Below are 21,330 nucleotides of genomic sequence, written 5' to 3' on the forward strand. Positions count from 1 at the left end.
CCTAGAATACAATGTTTATTGATTGACTCACAATATATGAATTGTTCCATATCCATAATTCCCCACCTCTGCAAAGAAGTGAAAGAAGTGCATTTTTTCATCTTTTCTTCTGGCCTAGGCTTGGTCATTATGTTTAGTTTTAAATTTTGGGATTTTTTTTTTGTTCTTTCTATTTACATTATTGTAGTCATTGTATACATGATTTTCCTGGTACTATTTACTTCATTTTGCATCAGTTCATATATGTCTTTTCATGCTTATCTATTATTATTAAATATTAATAAATATATATTAGTAATATAATACAATTAATAATTAATGACATATTAATTGCTTGTGTTAAATCATCATAATATTTATGTTACATAATATTCTATTACATTCAGTTTCCCAAACGATAAGCATCTACTTTGCTTCCAATTCTTAGCTATTGCAAAAAAGTGTTGCCATGGATATTTTGATGTATATAGGACCTTTCTTTCTATATTTAATTTCTTTGGGGTATATGCCTAGCAGTGGAATCTCTAACATTTTAGACATGTTCATTGCAGAATTCCAAATTATGCTTTAATAGCAATATACAAAACAAAATATAGTTTAAGTCCTACAAATCACCACATAGCTTATGTACCAAATGTTTCTTTTTATACATAAAAGGTTTTTTATGGGGTGGGAGACAAGGGAAAGACTGTGTGTTTTTGACACAACTGAAGTTTGAAAACCCTGAAATCAAATAAACAAAACATGAACAGAAAATTGTGTCATTCCTGAGGCACCAGAAATTACCCTGGGTTCTCAATGAAACATCAAAGTAGAACTTTTATTAATCTGAGCGTCAGCCAGGTCAGCTAATTCCAAGTAGGATCTACATCATTGAATCTGAACATTACTTGACTGTTTCCTGTTGACATCCAATTTAAATGTAATTAACATGAATTTACTGAGGACCTACCATAGCAGTGCCACCTTCTGTGTGAGGCCTTTCCTGGTCCCCCAGATGCTTTCCCCTCAAGATTACCTTGAATCTGTTTTGTATGTTTTATACACATAAAATGTACAGTTTAGTATACATGTTCATATTGTCTCCAGGTTAAAATGTAAGCTCCTTGAGGGAAGAGATTTGTTTGTTTGTTTGTTTTTTTTTCTGGTGAGGGCAACTGGGGCTAAGTGACCTGCCCAGAGCCACACAGCTAATGAGTGTTATGTGTCTGAGGTCAATTCTGAACTCAGGTCCTCCTAACTCCAGAGCCAGTGCTCTATCCACTGCGCCACCTAGCTGTCCCGAAGAGACTTGTTTTGATGTTTTTGTATCCCTAGCACCTAGTATACTGCCTAGTACATAATAGGTACTTAATAAACACTTGTTGATTGATTGCTGTGATGATAAATGATAAATCATATTCTTTACACTAAAAAATGGATTTTAATGAATACGATTCTTAGCACATGAAAATGAGGTAGGCTAGTCATGTATTTAGAGTGAGGGAATAACCCAAGTGTTGCACTAGAGTTATGAAATATAAAAATCATGTACAGAAGAAACGTCTATAGTACAATGGATAGATTCTTTAGAGAGAAATTATGGGAAGACCTGCCTAAGAATCACGTGGAAGAATACGAATGCAGATAATGTATTTTATCTTTCTTTAAAAAATTACAAATGAGAGTATATGAAAAAAGATAAGTGTAAATAGAAAGGTGATGTTATGGAGCTTAGAAATACCAAGGTTGGAGAATAATAATTTCAAGGGGGTGCTCCTAGAAAACCTTGGTTAAAAACAGTGTAAGTTAAGGTTGGAATAAACCACAGAGCATATTTATTTATAGCTTGCCTTTTCTTGGCGACCTGGAGGATTCTGGATATAAAGCTATCTATGTTAACTCCTGCTTCTCTATTTGGAGATAAAAGGAAGGAGGAAGGGAGGGAAGAAAGAAGGAAGAGAGGAAGAGAAGGAAGGAGGGAAAGAATGCAGGTGAGGAAACAAAGACAATGTAAATAGGCCCTTTGGGGTTCTAAAGGCTACCAGGGTTACCTTGGGCGGGGGGTGAGAGTGTGTGCCACTGAAGCCCATGAGAAGGATGGTGCGTGTTTTCTGAAGTCTAAATGAATAATACAAACCTGTTCCAGGACAGCCTACCAGAAGTAAACCCAGCCTATGCTTTTAAAAGGGTGCTACTTCCTGCCCGCTGTCCCTGAATTTGGGCCTAAGCCTCATATGGGAACTACAACTCCCATCAGTCTAGCGCAAAAAGGGATAGGCTGGGATAGCCCCCAGCAAAGAGCCACACCTCAGCTTGCAAGCGAAAGACAATTTTGATTCCCAACGTGGAGGGTAATGGGGAGAGTTTCATGCAGTGCCTGCCGGGAATTGTAGTCTCCGTAGCTGGAGCTGCGCTGAACCTGCCGGGAATTGTAGTTTCTGAGATGGGGGGAGGGGACTTGGGAAGGAGGGGGTCGGGCCCTGTCCCTCCTCCCGTCACTTCCTGCCTGGCTGCGGGAGCCCGAGCGGCTCATTCTCTCTAGTGTTTGCCCTGTGGCCGCAGCGTCTGGCTCGGCTCCCCCCTCCCTCCCTCCCCGATCCCCGGCGCCCGCCCCCCCACAGGCCATTCCGCCTCCCCTCCCCTCCTCACAACCACCGCCTAACCGATCCTTCGGCGGGGGACGAGTCCCGGGAACCCAGGTGAGGCGCTTCGGCCCAGCCCGTTGCAGCTTGGGGGAAGGGCCTGGGATGGCGGGTGGGTGAGGGAGAGGCGGAGGGGACGGGAGACCGCTCCCCTGAGCCACCCCGGCCTAGCTGGCCTGAGGAGGCGAGGCACCTCGCCGCTCCCAGCGTGCCTCGGCGGACAGGGCTGGGGACACTAGGCCGCTGAGCGAGTCAGCCTCCCTCCCTGGCCTGAGTGGGGAGGGGCTGCAGCCACCCCCTCCCCCAAGACAGGCCTCAGTCCCTCCGCCCTCCCCGGGGCGGGGATCAGGCCTATTCTGGGAGAAGAGCCCTCAGCCTTTTCCTCCCGTCCCAGCCCCTCGCCTCCCCTCTCGGGGCACGGGGTCTCGGGAGGCGCAGGTTCCTCCGCCTCCCCTTCTCCATCCTTGGTCTGTTTCTGCCTGGTGCCCCTCCCCACCTTTTCCTCAGAGGAATGGGGTTTGCTGCAGCCCCCACCTTGCTGGGGACCGGTGTCTTCTCCTCCCAGCAGTCCCCTTCCTCTCCCTGCACCTTCTCGGCCTGAGGGACGCGCAACAGCCTTTTTAACCTGTTCTTTGCCACGGAGGGGAAGATCAGGCCCTTTAAGGCAGGAGCCAAGAGTAAGCTCCTCTCTTCACGATTTTGCACACACACCCCCAAACCCAGTTCGTTTTTTGTTTTTTTTTTAGCCCAGTTCTAAGGCTGGAGTATTTATCTCTGAACTCAGATGCCTAAAGGAATTTATTCTGACTCTTTTCTCTACTCCCTCTGTCTGCCAGATTGTCCATGGAATGTTCGTTGAATTAAATTGTTGAAGCTCCAGCAGTTTTTTATTGTTCGATGTCCCGATATTCATTATCCTAAGGGAGAAGATAGACTTTTGTTTTTGTTTTTGTTTTTGTTTTTTTTAATCCCCCGAGCTTTTCTATACCAAATATGCCTTTCGTATTAGGGATGAAGTTATGTATGGTTCTGGTTTTTTGGAAGGAAAGAAACAATAGTGATATCAAAGTTCCTTAGCTGCAGCCCTCATACACCTGTGCATTTGGAGGGGAAATACATTTTTCTGCAGGCAGTTGTATTGAGGAAAAGAGTATTTCAGTTGATACTGATCCATAACAGCTGATACAGATGTGAGAGATTCATCATCCTTTCGGTGTGAAGTATGTGGAACTAGCTGATTCATTTATCATTTGGGGTTACAACTGTGTGAGAGAAAGGTAGTATTGCCATCTCATATTTAGTAAATAGGTGTATTCAGTAGTTTATTTCTGCCCTTGTCCTTACTGCAAATTTAGACGTTTTCTACTATAATATAGTTCAAACTTCCATTATCATACCTTTTTGCCAGCTCTTCTGCCCCCATTTACTGATCCCTATTATAAATCTGTGCACTTACCCATGTTGCAATATTAGTCGTGTATGTAAGAGAATCTCTTCTATAAGGCCAAATGTGTATGGCAGCCTAGTCATCTATGGTTTTTTTTGGCAGTGGGAAAAGTTTTAAGGTCTCAGGGACTTCTTTGTTCTTTTCCCTTATGCTGTCAAATTGTCTTAGTTGTGAGTATGCAGGGAAAAGCTAATTTTAAGTTGCTTGGGTTATCTTTAGGTAATCAAAATGAGATAAATTATATTAAGAGTTATTGATGTAAAAGTTAAAGTAGTTGATTACAGAGAGTAATTTTAATGGTGACAGGTGAGATTTTAGTGTGGCAGGTTGGTTTGTGCATGCTAAGTTTATTTTTAATTCAGAAGTTAGATATACTGGTATATCTTGTACTAAGCAAACTGGGTTATGAAAACCCTGATTTGCAAAAAAAGATTAGGAGATACTTGTTTGTTCTATAAAAAAGATTCTTTTATATTGTTTTAAATTATTTAAATAGTTTCCCTTAATTAGAAATATTTGATTTACACATGGTCTTCTACATCTTTTGCTTAATTTTATGAAGTACACACATTGGACACTTGCCTATTATAGTTTGATACACTTATAAGTTCTTATTGTCCACTTTAGTGTATTTTAAAGTAGCTGTAAGTTTCCTAAATGTTTAAACTATGAATCAAACAGATTACCTGTTGCCTTTTGTAAAGTGCAGTGCCACTACAAACTACAGTATTTTAAAATTGATTTAGAATTTAGCTAATTTTTCCCAAGCTGTTATTCTCTCTCAAATTACTTATTTTTCTAATGAATATATTAAGTTATCTTTCACTTAGCAATTTACAAATGGTAACTATTTTATTATGTGGAGTAGAAATTATTGTAATATACATTTTTATGGCTAAAATGGAGGTTTTGGTGAATTAGATGTGGAGCAGTATTAGATCAGTTTTTTCTTAGATTGTAAGCTATATTATTTGTATATTATTTGCATATGAAACAGCAGTTTTTCTCTCTGTAATACTAATTTTTAAAAATATCAAATTGTTGGATTTTCTTCCTGGTCTAATGGACATTTGTTAAAACATCTTTAATGGAAAATAACTTTTTGTGTCAAAGTTAAGCTATGGTTAATAAGTTATGTGATGAAAACTTTGAAAGGTTCTTTACGGTGGTTGTGCAAATATGCTGATGTAATTTTAGGTTAAGAATTAAGTAAAGAATATTCTGATTAGAAACTTTAAATTCTATTGTGGAGGATTTTTTTTTTAAAAGCCTTATCACCCACTATACTTTTTAATAGTAAATTTAGTAATTTTGAAACCTTACTTTTAGTAGACATGTAACAGGCAAATACTGTCCTCTGTAATTTTATTTTTGTTGTTGTTGTTGTTGTTGTTTTTGTTTGTTTTTAGGCAATTGGGGTTAAGTGAGTTGCCCAGGGTCACACAGCTACTAAGTGACAAGTGTTTGGTCTGAGGTCAGATTTGAACTCAGGTCCTCCTGACTTCAGGGCTGGTGCTCTATCCACTGTGCTACCTACCTGCCCCTAAATCAACTTTTCTTTTCTTTTTTTTTTCTTTAGGCAATTGGGGTTAAGTGAGTTGCCCAGGGTCACACAGCTAATAAGTGTCAAGTGTTTGGTCTGAGGCCGGATTTGAACTCAGGTCTTCCTGACTTCAGGGCCGGTGCTCTATCCACTGCGCCACCTAGCTGCCCCTGTCCTCTGTAATTTTAAAAGATATTTCTGTCATTTAGGGAAGTTGTTAACAAGAATATTTAATTTATGTCAGTTACTAGAATTATTAAATGTACAGCTGTAAACATTGCTTTCAAAATTTTTCTGTTGTATATATGTAGTGTTAGTATTCCAGTTGTCTGTCCTTAGAGGCAGTGGAAATTTTGTTTTGTTTTAGTTACCAATACATGGCAAATGAGAAAGACTGTAGTTTTTGAACTCCCACTTAGTACTCTAGAAAAGGAATAGGTTATATTTTATTTTGAAAAAATGCTTCAAGCTTTCTGGTATTTTTCAGTATTTATCAGTATCAGTATTTTATTATTTATTGTTGCTGTCATAAACATATTCCCTTCTGAATCAATTTTGGCCCCTTTCAGGACAGAGCCAGAAAAAGCACATTTGTATATAGATGTCAAGTTATGGAACGAACAAAAACTTGTAGTACTGTTTTGGAGGCAGGATTCCACTTCTAAAGTGTCATGCAACCAGTAATGGAAAATTAAAAGATGAGCCTCTGCAACCAGGACATAGTCACAGTAGGCCAAAAATACTTAATAGATTGAAGCACAAAGTAAGTGGAACTAGTAGATTTTTGCCCATTTCCTCTTCTCCTATATTCTTTGATATGATCAAGAATATTTCCTTATGTGGAACCAAACCCAGTAGCACTAATTCAACTTTTTTTTTTTTTTTTTTTTTTGGCAATTGGGGTAAGTGACTTGCTCAGGGTCATACAGCTAGTAAGTGTCAAGTGTTTGGTCTGAGGCCGGATTTGAACTCAGGTCCTCCTGACTTCAGGGCTGGTGCTCTATCCACTGTGCCACCTAGCTGCCCCTAATTCAACTTTTGAATTTTGCAAAGAATTACTGCTTTTACTAAGTATGCAGTGTGACTTAATGGATATTTCAACAACAAATCTGACAGGAGTCAATGCCAATGTTCTTGTGTGAATCCCTAAACTGGATCATGTTATATAGTATTTGATGTCATGCTTAGAATCTAGTAGAATGATAAAGTATTGCTTAATCTAGACATTATAAATCCTTCTGTCACATTAAATATAGGAATTACTTTAACTGGTTAAGATATCTAAATGAGTTTGGGTGGTGACTGTAATGTTGGTCACTGAAATTGCTATAATATTTTACTGTAATTTTTGGTTTATACCAGACCTACCAGAGGTTGTTTTAGAGATTTCTCACCTCCCCCTCCCCCAGTAGAATGTAAACATTGAGGGGCCCAGACTTTTTTTTTTTGTCAGTCTGTTTATATCACCTAGCATGGTGCTATTATTACAAATAATAGTCAACTTTTAAAAAAAATTATAGAATAGATATTTAATATATTTCTTGAGTTGAGTTTCTTGGTGACAGGAGCCTTTGAAAATAGTTTTCTATTCTTAATTTTCTCCTGACCTCTTTAAGTAAATCTTTTATTATGGTTCAGGTCATAGCACTGGGGCAGTTCTAAAAAACATGAAATTGCAAACTAAAATTTCAACTCTCTAAGAAGATGTGCTAGTTACTAAAATTAATTTTCAACTAAGATGGATTTATATGGTCTTAGGGATATGTTGAGAGACAAGTTTGATTAGTTATAGAAATAGAAGAATAAGAATGAAGTGTTTTTTTATACCAAGATTAATATTGACTGTTACTTTTGACAAATTGCTTAATGAACATCTATAAATATCTGTTGAATTGAATCCCATCTAATCAAGCTACCTTTAAGAAAGGATATTAAAGAAGCTTGGTTAGTTAGTACTGACCATATCCTTTGTACTCGTAATCATAATAGCATGTGAGACAGGGTAGAGTGGCCATTTTTTATCCTTATTTTACAGATGAGGAATTTGAAATTGAGACTCAGAGAGGTTAAGCTGAGGGTGCTTCTCGTGCTAGTGACTGAGCCAGGGATTGAACCTAGGTTTCCTGAGGCTAACACATTAGTTCTAGCTTTCTCTTGTACTCTGTTGCCAGTGAAATGTGTAGTTGAATAATAAGTTTATTCTAAAGATACAATTTAGACCAGCAAACCATATTTTCAAGAAAACATTGTATGTAAGATTATTTGTTAATGTTATTGTGTACCAGAGGTTGCAAAGATGTCTCATATGGTCAATTTTATTGAATGCTGTGAGCCAAAAACCCCACCACTACCAAAGCAAAACTTACTGCAAGTAGTTTAATTCACTTTGTATATATTAAAGTTCCAACACAACTTAGTAAGATTGGTGATATCCCATCTTTGATTGTATAGATAATATAACTGTAGATCTACAAAATCCCTGGAGACTATATCTACTCTTATTATGAACCAGTACAGTTAGTTTTTTTGTTTCTTTAATGGTTTTGTTCAGAATGCTTGTACAAGATTTAATTCCTAAAAACTGGGATAAATAGAGGAAAGTATTTATTTTTAATTAGTCTTAATTGTCACTTTGTAACTCAAATGTAATGCAAAATTTGTTTAATCAAGTCACTAATTTTATAGATGCAGTAAGTGTGAATTTGTAGGTTTCTTAATAATACAAATTAAACCATGTTGTTTTAACCCTGTATCACTTATCCAAGGGGTTTTAATTCACTGAGCCAGATTATAGAGATTTAAAAATTTATTAGACTAATACAGTTTGTATTTGTTTTTAACACATGATTGGAGATTACTGATGAACTTAGGTCTCTTTCTAGGATCTCTGGCTACAGGTATAGGAGTGATGTCAATTGTGTACTCTGGTTGAGGGCATCATACTTTCCTTGTTTGCATGTTTTTCTATTGTACTTTAATGTAGACTGATATATGGGTCTTTAAAAAATAAATAAAAATATTAAGGTTCAATAAATTTTCATTTTGCTTTAAAATTATTTCATGAGGATCATTTGATAAAGAAAAGAAGATAGCACTGACTTTTTAATTAGGGAGCCTGAGTTAGTATTAGTGTCTTCGTCTGTGTCATGTTGTAGTGTATAGAGAACTGACCGTAAAGCCAGGAAGACTTAGTTCAAGTCCCATCTCTGATACATACCTATTTTATGATTGGGCAAGGTTAGTCTCAGTGTTCTAGGCAATTTTTTCAACACCTCAGAGGTATTGAAAGTGCATTGGTAGAGGATATTTCTTCACCTTGGAGTGCCCAGTGAATTTACAAGTTCAGTCCCTGTTCCAACTCCTTTATCTGTACAGTTAGAGAGTCGAGGACCCTTCCAACTCAAAGACTTTAAAATAGGATTTTTTAAGGTCAAACCACATCATTACCTAAATATGGTTCTCCACTTCTGTAGAATCATAGAATCTTATTGTTGGAAGGTCCTTCAGAAATCATCAGGTAGTCCAAGTCATCTCTGAACAAGAACACCTCTACAACAGAAGTGTCAAATTCCCAGGGCATGTAATGGCCAGCAAAACTCCTGAATGTTGCCTGAACCGTAACAAAATAAATAAACATGGAATACAATGTGGATAATGTCAATTTGTGGTTTTCTAAGTCAACATATAGCCTGCAGAGATCCCAGGGATCTCTTTCTGTTTGAGTTTAACACCACTACTCTGCTGTCCCTAACAAGTGGCTATCCCACTCTCTACTTGAGGAAGCCCATTCACCTTTGGAATAGCTTTAAGTGCTAGAAAATTTTTCTTTAGATAATACTTGTCCTACTGTAATCACTACCCATGAGGAAGTCCTTGCTCTGTCTTCTGGAGTGAAGGAGAACAAGTACAATCCCTCTTCAACCAGAAAGCTAAGCAAATACTGTTTCCCATTTCCCCTCATGTTTTCTCTTAGTTGTCTGTATTCTGCTAGTCTAGTATGGTACCAAGAATTAAATACAATACTCTAGCTGTGGTCTGAGCAAGGCAGAATGCAGTGGGACTATTATAACCTCTTTCATTCTGGGCATTTTGCCTCTATTCATACAGCCTAAGATGTCATTAGGTTTTTTTTGGTTGCCATGTCATAAAGTTGACTTGTTGACCTTGCAGTAAATTTAAACCTCCAGGTCTTTTCCAGCATAAATTGTCTAGCCATGTCTCCCATTCTGTACTTGATATTTTGAACCTGAATGTAAGGCTTTACATTTAACTATATTATATATCAATGGTTCTTTCCATTGTTCTATCTTGTTGGGATCTTTTTATGCTCAAAAACATCTGACATGTTAGTTCTCCTTCCTAGCTTCATGTCAACTACTGTAGATTAAATAAGTTTGCTATCAGTGCTTTCATGGTTGATTTTCCTTGTTTTTTTTTTCTTTTCTCAGCAGAATTTATTTTTAATGAGACAGGAGGCATTTTGTTTATCTTTTCATTGATTGATTCAAATATTTTAGAATGTGCTGATAAATATTATCACCCTGTTTGTGTGTGTGTGTGTGTGTGTGTGTGTGTGTGTGTGTGTGTGTGTTTTGTTTGTTTGTTTTTTTAATTTTTATTTTTGGAGGAAATTGGAGTTAAGTGATTTCCTCAAGGTCACATAGCTAGTAAATGTCTGAGCCTGGATTTGAACTTAGGTCCTCCTGACCCCAGGGCGGTTGCTCTATTCACTGCACAACTTAGCTGCCCCCCTCTGGATTTTTTTTTAATATATAATATCTCCCCGCAATTACATGTTAAAACAATTTCTTAACATTTTAAGTTTTGAGTTCCTAATTCTATCCCTCTTTCCCTTCCACCCTTTTGTGAGATGGTAAGCAATTAGATATAGGTTATACATGTGCAATCATGAAAACATTTTCATGTTAGTAATTTTATACAGGAAGACTCCTTAAAAAAAAAGAGAGAGAATGAAAGAAAGTGAAAAATAGCATGCTTCAGTCTGTATTCGACAATCACTTCTTTATCTGGAGTTGGATAGTATTCTTCATCATTTACTCTTTTGGGATTGTCTTGGAGCATTGTGTCGCTGAGAATAACTAAGCCATTCACAGTTCTTCATTGTACAATTTGCTATTACTGTGTACAATGTTTTCCTGGTTCTGCTCTTTTCACTTTGCATCAGTTCATGTAAGTCTTTCCAGGTTTGTCTGAGAGCATCCTGCTTCTTTCTTATAGGCACATATGGGTATTCCATCACAATCATATACCACAATTTATTTAGCTATTCTCCAATTGATTGGCGTCCCTTCGATTTCCAGTTCTTAGCCACTGCAAAAAAAGAGCTGCTATAAATATTTTTGTACATGCAGGTCCTTTTTTTTTTCTTTTTTTTGTTTTTTGGATTTCTTTGTGATCGAGACTTGGTAGTAGAATTGCTGGGTCAGAAGGTAATGCACAGTTTTATAGCCCTTTTGACATAATTCCAAATTGCTCTCCATAATGGTTGGATCAGTTCATAACTCCAAGAACAGTGCATTAGTGTCCCAGTTTTTCCATATCCCCTCCAATATTTGTCATTTTCCTTTGATGTCATATTAGACTGATGGATGTGAGGTGGTACCTTGGAGTTGTTTTAATTTTTATTTCTCTATAATCAATAGTGATTTAGAACATTTTTTCTTATGACTATAGATAGCTTTGATTTCTTCACCTAAAAACTGCTTATTCATATCCTTTAACTGTTTATCAGTTGGGGAATGAATTGTATTCTATTAAATTTAACTCAGTTCTCTATATATTTGAGATTCTCTATATATCAGAGAAACTTGCTGTTAAATTTTTTTCCCCAGTTTTCTGCTTTCGTTCTAATCTTGGCTGCATTGGTTTTATTTGTGCAAACCCTTTTTAATTTAATGTAATCAAAAATTAATCCATTTTACATCCTGTAATGCTTTCTGTCTCTTGTTTGGTCATAAATTCTTCCCTTATCCTTATATCTGACAGGTAAACTATTCCATGCTTCTCTAATTTCCCTATGTTTTAAACTTTCTCCTCTTTAAGATTTGTAAGACATATAAAAGGGGAGAAATTAATATGTTAATAGTACTTTTGTTTGTGGTAGTATTTATTATTTCAGCTCAAATGCCATCTCTTCCCAGAAGCATAGCTTTATGCTCTCTCCTAACTTTCTTAACACTTTGTGTCTCTTTTAATCCACTTCCACATTGCACCTTGAGTTATAATTAATTTATGTGCCTTCCATTTCTCACCTACTAGACTGTAAGCCTCATAAAGGCAAGAACCATGTTCTTGTCCTATTTGGGTCCTTACAGTAGAGTCATAGAGTCATGCTTAGAATAGATGCTTAGTGTTTTAATGACTTAACTTTTGTTAGTAAGTCCCATTAAAGTGAACTTACAAACTACATTTTTTAAAATATATTTTTTTCATTGAACAAAAACCTATTTTTCTCCCTCATCTTTTCCTCTTTGAAAAAGAAAAGAAAAACAAAATTCTTGTAACAAATATACACAGTCAACCAAAATAAATTTCTTCATTGGCTGTGTCCAATAAGAAATATGTCTTAATCTGCACCCTGAGCCTTTCATCTCTGTTGGGAGATAAATAGTATTAAACTGTAATTCTGTGTTCCTTCTAAGAAAAAGTAAAATTTCTAGTTCCAGGTCTTGGCTCATAATTAGCTGTACAGTGTTTGATAATAATTGCCCTTTATCCTTCCTATTCATTCTTTTATGTTCTCTAATTTTTTTTCCCTTTTATCTTTATGGTACTTTGTGCCATTCCTTTATGGTCTGATGAAATGAGATATTGATAGGATATTTTGGTTGAGTATTTAGGTGCCTCTGAATCAGTCCTTTCTAATTTGATATGAAAGTATTCAAGAAAGAGGCTTACTCCAAATGAGTAGTCAGTTTATAATAATATTTGACCAAATGGATTAAACATATTTAGATTTTTAGTTTCAGTGAGATTGCATATGCATATGAGAGTTCATGCTGTCTGTACTTCTGGGGTAACCTGTATGGTCTATAATGCCATAAGTATAGCTCATTAATATCAGAAAGGATGTTGAAAGTTTTAGTTTTCTAAATGGAATAGATTAATGCTGTTTAGGTTGTCTCTATGTTTTCTCCCCATCATGGAGTTAGCGTTATGATTTAACAGGTTTTATCTGTCCTTATGCTTATAAATTAAAATCACCTATCCTGTGAATTTTCTATCTTATATATACAGTATAGTCATATGCCATTGCTATTATGATTCTATTTGGAATGGCTTTTCACTCTAAAAAATTACTTGTGTGTATGATAAAATCTTATTATCTGCTGGCTTATGCTGTGTACTCTACTCTACAGTTGAGGTAACTTGCTCTGATTCCATCTTTGAACTTCTATGACCTTTTCCTATATGTCATTTGCATGCCGTTGGGCAAATAAGTTACCTTTCAATTAGTACCTCAGGCCTCTGGTGCCCTCAGGGATGAATTCACCTTTCTAAAATAGTTGAGTTTCCTGCATAGTTGAGAATCAGCACTTTTAAGGGCCCACATTTCTTTTTAAAATGTTACATGTATTTCAAAGAAATTCTTCAAAAATCTGTTATTTTTAGATCCTTTCTTCCCCAAAGGGCACATCAACCCTAACTTAGTATCTTTTTTAATGACACAGTCATCATTTTGAAATTCAATTATTGTGATACCTTCTAGGCTTATTGAGTTGTTTAGGGCTAGTTGCTCCTATATTAAATAAAATGGTCTCTGAATTCTTCTGTCTGCCCTTTGTAGTTTTTCTTAACCCTCGTTATCCACTATCTTTTCTCATTGGTCATCATGCCTATCTTTAGCACTGATCTGCTGTTTCTGCTCAGCGGTTTTTGGAATACAAATAACTAAACTAGCTAGAACTGTGTATAAAATAAAGCTAGACCCTGAGTCAGGGCTTGAGGGACCGTTTTCTGAGTAAAATTTATGAATTTGTGATAGCAGTGTTGGCTGTTCAGAGGTTTGTTTTGTTTCCTTCCTGGTTTTCAGCTGATTTCCTAGCAGTAAGATGTAACAGTACTCTGTCAAAGAACAGTATAGTTGGAAAACCTTCATTAAAAATATTCATCCCTGAGTTACCCTGGGAAAATCTGGGGAGTTGTCTGATCAATCTGATGAATTTATAGGGAGGTGAAACTTAATTGTATTTTCCTGTGGAGGATATGGATTTGCCCCATGGCACCTCCTGGAGAACATCTCAGTGATTGATAACTAATTGGTTGGCTCACATTCCTCTAGGTTAGACATTGTGGACTTCATTTGTGCTGGTTTATAAAAGGAGTCCTTATGCTAGGAGCAGGATTAGACCAGGATCCTGAGGGATTTCTGTACCACTGTTTCCTATCCATTAATGGCTGCCTTGAGACAAGACCCATGGGAGCCATGTGGTCAGTTGCCCCAGAGATGATTCCCTCTTAGCCCGACAGACAGCAGCAGTTGGGCAATGGTTGAGTGTTGAGTGTGAGCCTTGGAGAGTTAGTTGCAGAGGAACCTATGCTGTCAACTATGTAGCAGCTATGGAAAGAGGAACCGTATAGTTGAAGTAATCGGAGTTCCTCACCCCAGTTTATGGGGGAGTGTTGAGAGTCCATGCTAAGAAGTCATTTTTTTTTTTGCAAGGCAATTGGGGTTAAGTGACTTGCCCAGGGTCACATAGGTAGTAAGTGTCAAGTATCTGATCTGACATCAGATTTGAACTCAGGTCCTCCTGACTCCAGGGCCAGTGCTCTATTCATTGCGCCATGTAGCTGCCCCAAGAAGTAATTTTTTTAACAGCCTCAAGTTTGAGAGTTCCTGAATCCAGCCTTGTATCAGAGAATGGAAGTTTCTAAGGGTTCCTAGACACTACCCAGTCAATACCAGACTCTAACCTTCTAACAAAAGGATAATTTCCTAAGCAGCTCTTGCCTTAGGGATTGCCTTACCAACTAACCCACTTTCAAGAGTCTTAAAGTCTGACCTATCAAGAAAAGGGGATTTTGTGGGCAAAGGTACTCTTTTGAAGAGAGAAAGCCCCCAAAGCTAGAAGAGCAGCGAAGGGCTAAATACCTTAATTTGAGAGAGCAAGGAACCTGGACTTTGCGCTTTTTTATTGCCATGAAATATTCAGATGGTATTTGGTTGATTTGACGGGGAGAGATTGCTACCTGTCTACTAGCCAGCCCCAAACTTACTTCCCTTCTGGAGGAATCTAGGTCCCCACAGCAGTGCTGTAAGATTTTATCCTTAAGTACATATCTCTGTAGAGTTAAATTGGGACTTATAGAATGTCTTTCTAGCATCTCCAATTTTGTTTCCCTTTCTAAATGTTGTAAGAAAATTTTGATTTTATTGGGAATATTTTTCCTATAGCATAATGAAGTCCAAATCTCTGGGCAGAGCTTTGAGTTAGAAAGACTTTAGGAATCTATGGAAAGTAGGAGTGTGTTGATTATGAACTATGTGCTCTGACCCTTTTATGTATTTTACTGTATTGTTTATAGGCTATTGAGTCTTTTTTAAAAATTTCTTTTATGGTGGAATAAAGGATGTCTGGGATCAGAATAGGCTTATGTATCCAAAACTGAAGGGAGACCCAGATATGAGCTTAGTCAGAGATTTACCCAGAGTAGACTTTGAGTGGGGACACAATCCCAAATGTTATTATGTTATTATGGAGAAGGAGGACTCTCAAGATTGAACCCAGTCTTTGTAAAGAGTCTGAGGCACTGAACCATTGGTTATACTAAAATCAATAAATTGGATAGATACTTCATTTTCTCTACTATCAGGACAAGAGAGAAATAAAAATATTAGGAATTATATTAATAGAAGTTATAAATAATATAATAATGGTCTCACTGTAAGAAATTCTTTTAGATGTTAAGTACACTCATTTAAGGTGAATGGGGAGACTACCTACATAGAAATCCATATCTGAAAATTTGAGAATTCATATTCTATGATGTCATCTCATCTGAGATACTGGCTTAGATTCACTTTTGGTAATCTGTTATATTTAATCCCCTCCCCCCCCCAAAAAAAAACCTTTGAGGGCATTTTATAGAACATTTACACAAGTAGTTTGGGGTACATTTTTATCTAATAATTACATTTGCATTTAGACAAGTAGAAAGTACTTTTGTAAAATGAAAACATTTGTATATATTTTTTAAAATTATCTATGTTTGAAAATTAGGATTTTATGGTTGTGTGGTATATGATGTCTAGTTGTTTTTTTTTTTATAAATGTGTTTTTCATTTAGAATTAATTCTCAGTTTTCCTAAACACCTTTTGTTGGAAAGAGTTGAGAATTAAAAAGTTAGGTTATCTCCTAATATCTGTAGAATTTGCATTTCCTTTCAGAGAATACTACACAAAATTTCCAGGTAATTGGGCCTTTTGGAGAGCCTTTTTGCAGAGTTCTGCACTGAGAAATATATTTTCAGAAAATTTCCCTATTTGTTTTTTGCCTCTACTTTTGGGTCTAGCAGTATTTTCCTGCTCTTAATGGGGGAAAACATACTCAAGAAAATTATTCATGTTATGTCTTTCTTGCCAGGCATCTCTAACTCATAACATCACCGAACTGAAATCAAAACTACATTGGCCCTGGAGCGCCCTCTTTTCAAGGTACCAGAAATTTACATTCACTCTGTAATCCTATTCTTCATTGAAGGGATCACTCATTTTTCTGGTGTGTGGTAAGCAGATATCTTAATTCTAGTGGTGTTTTGTAATATTATAAAAGTGGAACGAATCATATGCAGTTATTTTTGTCTGAGTTAATGTCTTAAAATTTAATTAAAAATTAATTGCAGGAAAAATTGATGACTAGAATATAAGAACCTTTAGCTAGTAGTTCCACATACTTTTAACATAAAGACATGAAAATTTGACCACAGATATTGCAATTAAACACAGCTTGTTTAGCATATCTATTGGTCAAATTTGATTTAAGGATTTGGGGAGTTTTTCTACTTGAGACTCTGATTTCACCCGTGAAGCTTGTTTTTCAAAACTTTAGAACAGTGTTGAATTTGTCTTGAGATATGATTGTAAATCAACTCTCATTTATCACTGGTAGCTTCTGATCATCCAAGCAAAAAAGAAAAAAGAAAAGAATTTTGCAAGAATTTGCATGACTTTTAAAAATACTTCATTTATATCATATCTCTTTTCTGTGGACCCTAAAGCTCTTTACATGCTTTGATTAACAGGAATGCTTTGTAAAAGCTTTTTTTTTTTAAGCACTTTCCTTCCAAGTGCTAAAAGTTCTTTCTCTTTTGCCTAACTAAATTTCACAATTTAGTTTCCCTGTGACGTAAGTAGGGGACAAATACCCTCCTTGAGGATGAGGAAATACTAATAGTTCACATTACTATAGAACTCCATAGATTTCAAAGTGCTTTTCTCACAAGTGATTTGAGTAGTACTCATGTTTTACTCATTTTACAAAAGAAGAGATAGAGGATCCAAGAGGTAAAGTGACTTGCTCAGGGTCACATGCCTAATAAGTAACAGAGTTGAGACTCAGATTTGGGTCTTCTAATGATTAGGTCCAGGTCTCTTTCAACTACATCATGCTGCCTTTCCCAGAAAACTGAGACAGATTGGTTAGGGAAGTTGCACAGAGCTCCAAGAAAATGGATTGGGTGGAGGGAGGGAGTGAATTATATATGTAAAATTTATGCTTTGGATTTGTCTAATACCTTTCTTCAAAGAATTTAGAGTGCTTTTACATTATCATAGCCTGCTACTCATATTTTAATTTACTAGGCTGCAGTAAACAATTCAAGCCCTTTGAAACTCTTATCATAATATTATTTGTGGCTATTTGGCAGCTGAAGGGAAACTGAGGCACAGAAAAGTTAATTGCCAAGAGTTATTGAAGTAGAGCTGACAGAAAGATCCACATTCCTGAAGATTAGTCTTGTTTTTCTGATTCAGCTTTGATTGGTAACTACTTTGCACTAGGACTGGTTTCTTATAAACAGGATCCCAGTACTTGCCCATGTTGAAGAATATTGTGGCTAAGGCAATAATGTTTCTGAGTAGGTGTCCTATGTCCTGAAGTTTCTTTTCTGTGGGGGCAAAATGGCTAACAAGTGTTACATTGATACAGTCTCTTCTTAGGCAGTAATATACTATGTATGCAGTGTGCTACTTTAGTGTCTCAAGCAAATCATGAATATTGTGTAGTGAAAGCGTATACATCACTTGGTTAAAACATTTGTTGCAGGATGGACAATTTCTTTAAGTGTTACTTTCTAAAGAGTTGAATTGGAAAAAGGTGAAAAGGAGAAACCTGAAAAAAAATTATTAGAAAATAAAGTATTCAGACTTTTAGGCAAAAGAGGTATGTTTTCTTTAAATTTAGTGCAAAGTATGATATAGGTTGTTTTATAGATTGGCCCAAGTAAAATAAATCATGCTTTAAAGTGGTGATGGACTTATGTTGTTGTTAATAGATTACCCAATGATAACTAATCTAGAAAAGATAAAATTCTATATCAAATACTTGCCATTAAATTAGTTTTACATGAGAGCACATTTAGTCTGTTGGGCCTGATATAAAAGTCTTAAACAGTGTGGATGACTTCCAATCGTTATTTTTGTTAATGTTTTCCTGTAAGTGATTACTTCTTTAGTGCTCTGCTTTTTCTGTGTGTTTCATCATATGTTTGAATTACTAAGTATGTGCTGGTGTTTGTAGCAAGCATCTCCCAGATAATGCAACTTTATCTTTAAGGGGAACAAATTTCTGGTTGAAGAGTGTTTAAGTAGGTATACTTTGTTTTTCAACTTTGGTATGTAACCCTGCTGCTAGACATTCTTTCCTTGACACTACAACTTTCATAGCAGATGCCTCAGGAAGTCACTATATAAGGTGGATCATGGTGGAATTGTTTTTGTTTTTTTTTCCATTGCTGCTGTTCTATCCATAAAGGCTAGGCTAATGTTTGGGGCTTATCATTGTTTCCATGTCTGGTAAATATAGAAATGGAAGATACTACTGATTTCCAGTAATCTGGAAAAGGGTTTCTCATAAAATACCCAAATCTTTATTACACCTAGAAAGAAATCCCAGAATGTGGACAGAATAGAGTAGTTAGGAAGTTAAGTTTCCCTTTTATAAATTGCCACAGAATTTATTGAAGCTGTTTTGAATCTATTCAACCAGTATTGACCATGGACATAACTATGAGTTCAATACTCTTGGGTACTGTGAAGGCTACATTTTAAGGGAAATGTAACAAAATCTGTTGGGAGTGTTTTGGATGGAAAGGGGAACCTTTAAGGTTTGTAACACTATAAAAATCTCATTTGAGCTGAACAGTAGCCCTTGGAGGTAGATGCTATTATTATCTCCATTTTATAGATGAGGAAATTGAGGCTGAGAGGTTAAGTACCTTGTCCAGGGTCACACAGCTATTAAGTATCTGAGGTCACATTTGAACTCAGGTCTTCCTGACTCCAAGTACAGTGTTCTATCCACTGAGCCACCCACCTGGTAGAATGAAAATGGGAAATACAGGATAGGGTTCTTTCTATATGCTGGGGAAGATTTTAACTTAATTTTTTTTATTGTTGTCAGAGGTAGTTTTGAGTGAATGGAATCTCCCAAAACCTAGGGAGAAAAAAAATGTATGCATCTGAGCAATCACTACTGTAATAGACTTTGTGGGATGGAAGAAACAGAAGTCATCTATTCTAACCACCCTGTGCAGGAGTCAGTCTCTGCTGTATTTATGACAGGTGGTTGTCCAGATTCTTTTTGAAAGTTGCTAGCGATAGCTAAAAAACAGCTTCTCAACAGTCCGTTCCATTTTTATACATATCAAATTATTACCAAGTTTGTGCTTATATTGAGCCAAAATGTGCCTTTCAAAAACTTCCAACTGTTCATAGGATATTGCTCTCTTCTTCAGACTAATAGGTAATGTTTATTTAGTGTTTAAGGCTTTAGTTGTTCCATATGTAACCTGTGTAACTTGTCTTTAAAAGTAAGGTACTTATTCTGAGTAATGTTTACACCATATCGATTCTTCCAAAGTAAAGCAAGAACAATATGTGTTTCTTGTAGGTCACAAGATGGATAACATTGTTAGTGTTCTACAGTGGAAATGATCTTTGATGCTTTTTATCTTTGTGTGTCTAATATGTTCCTGGGTTAGATTTTTTTCTTCTTCACACTTGGCTTCCCCATGCATACCACTATCTCCATAAAATGGCAGAGCATTTAAGAAGAGTAGAACTTGCTAAATTGTTGTGGCTGAGTCAGAAGGGTAGCTTGACATAAGTTGTGATTGCTTTTCTTTTGAAGCGGAGTCTGGAAAAATATCAGTTATTTTGTAAAGGACACTACGGTGGTATTGTTGATGAGTCACAATTAACCATTTTTACAAGTGACTTTGTGTTAGTCTTTTATGTCGATATAATTTTAAAAATTAGATATTTTGCCCATGTCTGTAGACATATTCCTTTACTACAAAGATCGAAACTGCTTTGACACTTGAAGGTGAATGAAGCATTGTATTTGTGTGGACATGGCTAAAGATACTTCTACAATCTCTTGAGAAAAGTCTGCCTAACTTCTGTGTTCACAGTTATTCAGTACATGTTGTTCATAATGTCAGCAAAATACGTTTGGTTCTTAATTGATGTAGTGTTCTTTAGGCATCTAGCATATCTCTATTCAGAAGTACATTCTATTTTTTGTTCTAAAATAAAGTTTTTGTGAACTCCTGAACTTTGACTTTTTCTCCTTTCAACTAAAAACACTTGTAAAATTGAAGAAGCCAACCATTGTGATTTTTTTTTTAAGAAAATTCTGTGAAACTGAATTTAATGTTAGTTGGGAAACCTTGACTTACAAGCATTTTCAGGGAGAAGTACATCCCCTTTTATCAGTACAAAGATTGTACGTAACATATAGAACTTTGAAATAACATTAGTCTTCTTTTCCTCAGCCATTGGATGACTAAAGGTGTCCAAATAGGAAGAAATCAAAAGGATATTGTAGTATTATAGGTTTGATAAGTTTTTTTTAAATTTTTAATTAGAATGAAGTGTTCAGAGCATGTTAAAGGTTTTTACATTTATATGTTTACGTAAAAAGTTTAGAATCTTGCGGTTGCCAACTCTTCATTTTACTCTAGTCTCTCTAGGACTTGTTAAACTGTCAGAAAATCTTAGGCTATGTATGCATGTCTGTTGAGTCATTTTGATGGTTGAAAAATCATATGTTGTGAGGTAGCATGAGTCTTAAAAACTGATAGGGGCGAAAATCTAAAGTTTGCATGAGAAGTTTTAAGTTTCAGAACTATATAAATTTATGCTTGAATAATAAATTTAAAATTTCATAATACATCTGGAGTCTACTTATTAGCAAATTTGCATGGAATCAAAGAGCAATAGTAGATACCCTTTATTTGTTCTTCATTTGAAGATGTTGCTAAGTGTGTATGTCAGGGGAAGGTTTCCACTCAAATCCATGAAAATTTTCATGGATCTGATTGTGTTTTAGACTATTTGGTAGCCTTTTATGGATGAGAAGGAAATACTCTTTTCTGGAATTTATCAATTAAATTACTATGAGTTTCCTTATGAGGAGTAGTACTTTTATGTTTGAAACTAGTTAGGGTAGGAATGAATCCTATTGAGAGAGTG

The 21,330-nt window shown here is 36.2% G+C and overlaps 1 protein-coding gene across 8 annotated transcripts in view; it reads left to right on the top strand.

Moving 5' to 3' along the window:
• Positions 1-2,573: 2,573 nt before the first annotated feature.
• The window catches only part of STAU1 (staufen double-stranded RNA binding protein 1), a 58,476-nt gene continuing 39,719 nt past the window's right edge, over positions 2,574-21,330 (top strand). For 7 of the 8 annotated variants that reach the window (XM_027851279.1, XM_027851286.1, XM_027851292.1 and 4 more), the window contains exons 1-2: positions 2,574-2,681; positions 16,220-16,290. The gene's annotated coding sequence lies outside the window, so the exon portion shown is untranslated. The remainder of the gene's footprint in view (positions 2,682-16,219; positions 16,291-21,330) is intronic. The other variant, XM_027851322.1, reaches the window with a different exon arrangement.

Source organism: Vombatus ursinus, unplaced genomic scaffold (assembly GCF_900497805.2).
Source record: "Vombatus ursinus unplaced genomic scaffold, bare-nosed wombat genome assembly UNPS02000580.1, whole genome shotgun sequence".
NCBI lineage: Eukaryota > Metazoa > Chordata > Mammalia > Diprotodontia > Vombatidae > Vombatus > Vombatus ursinus.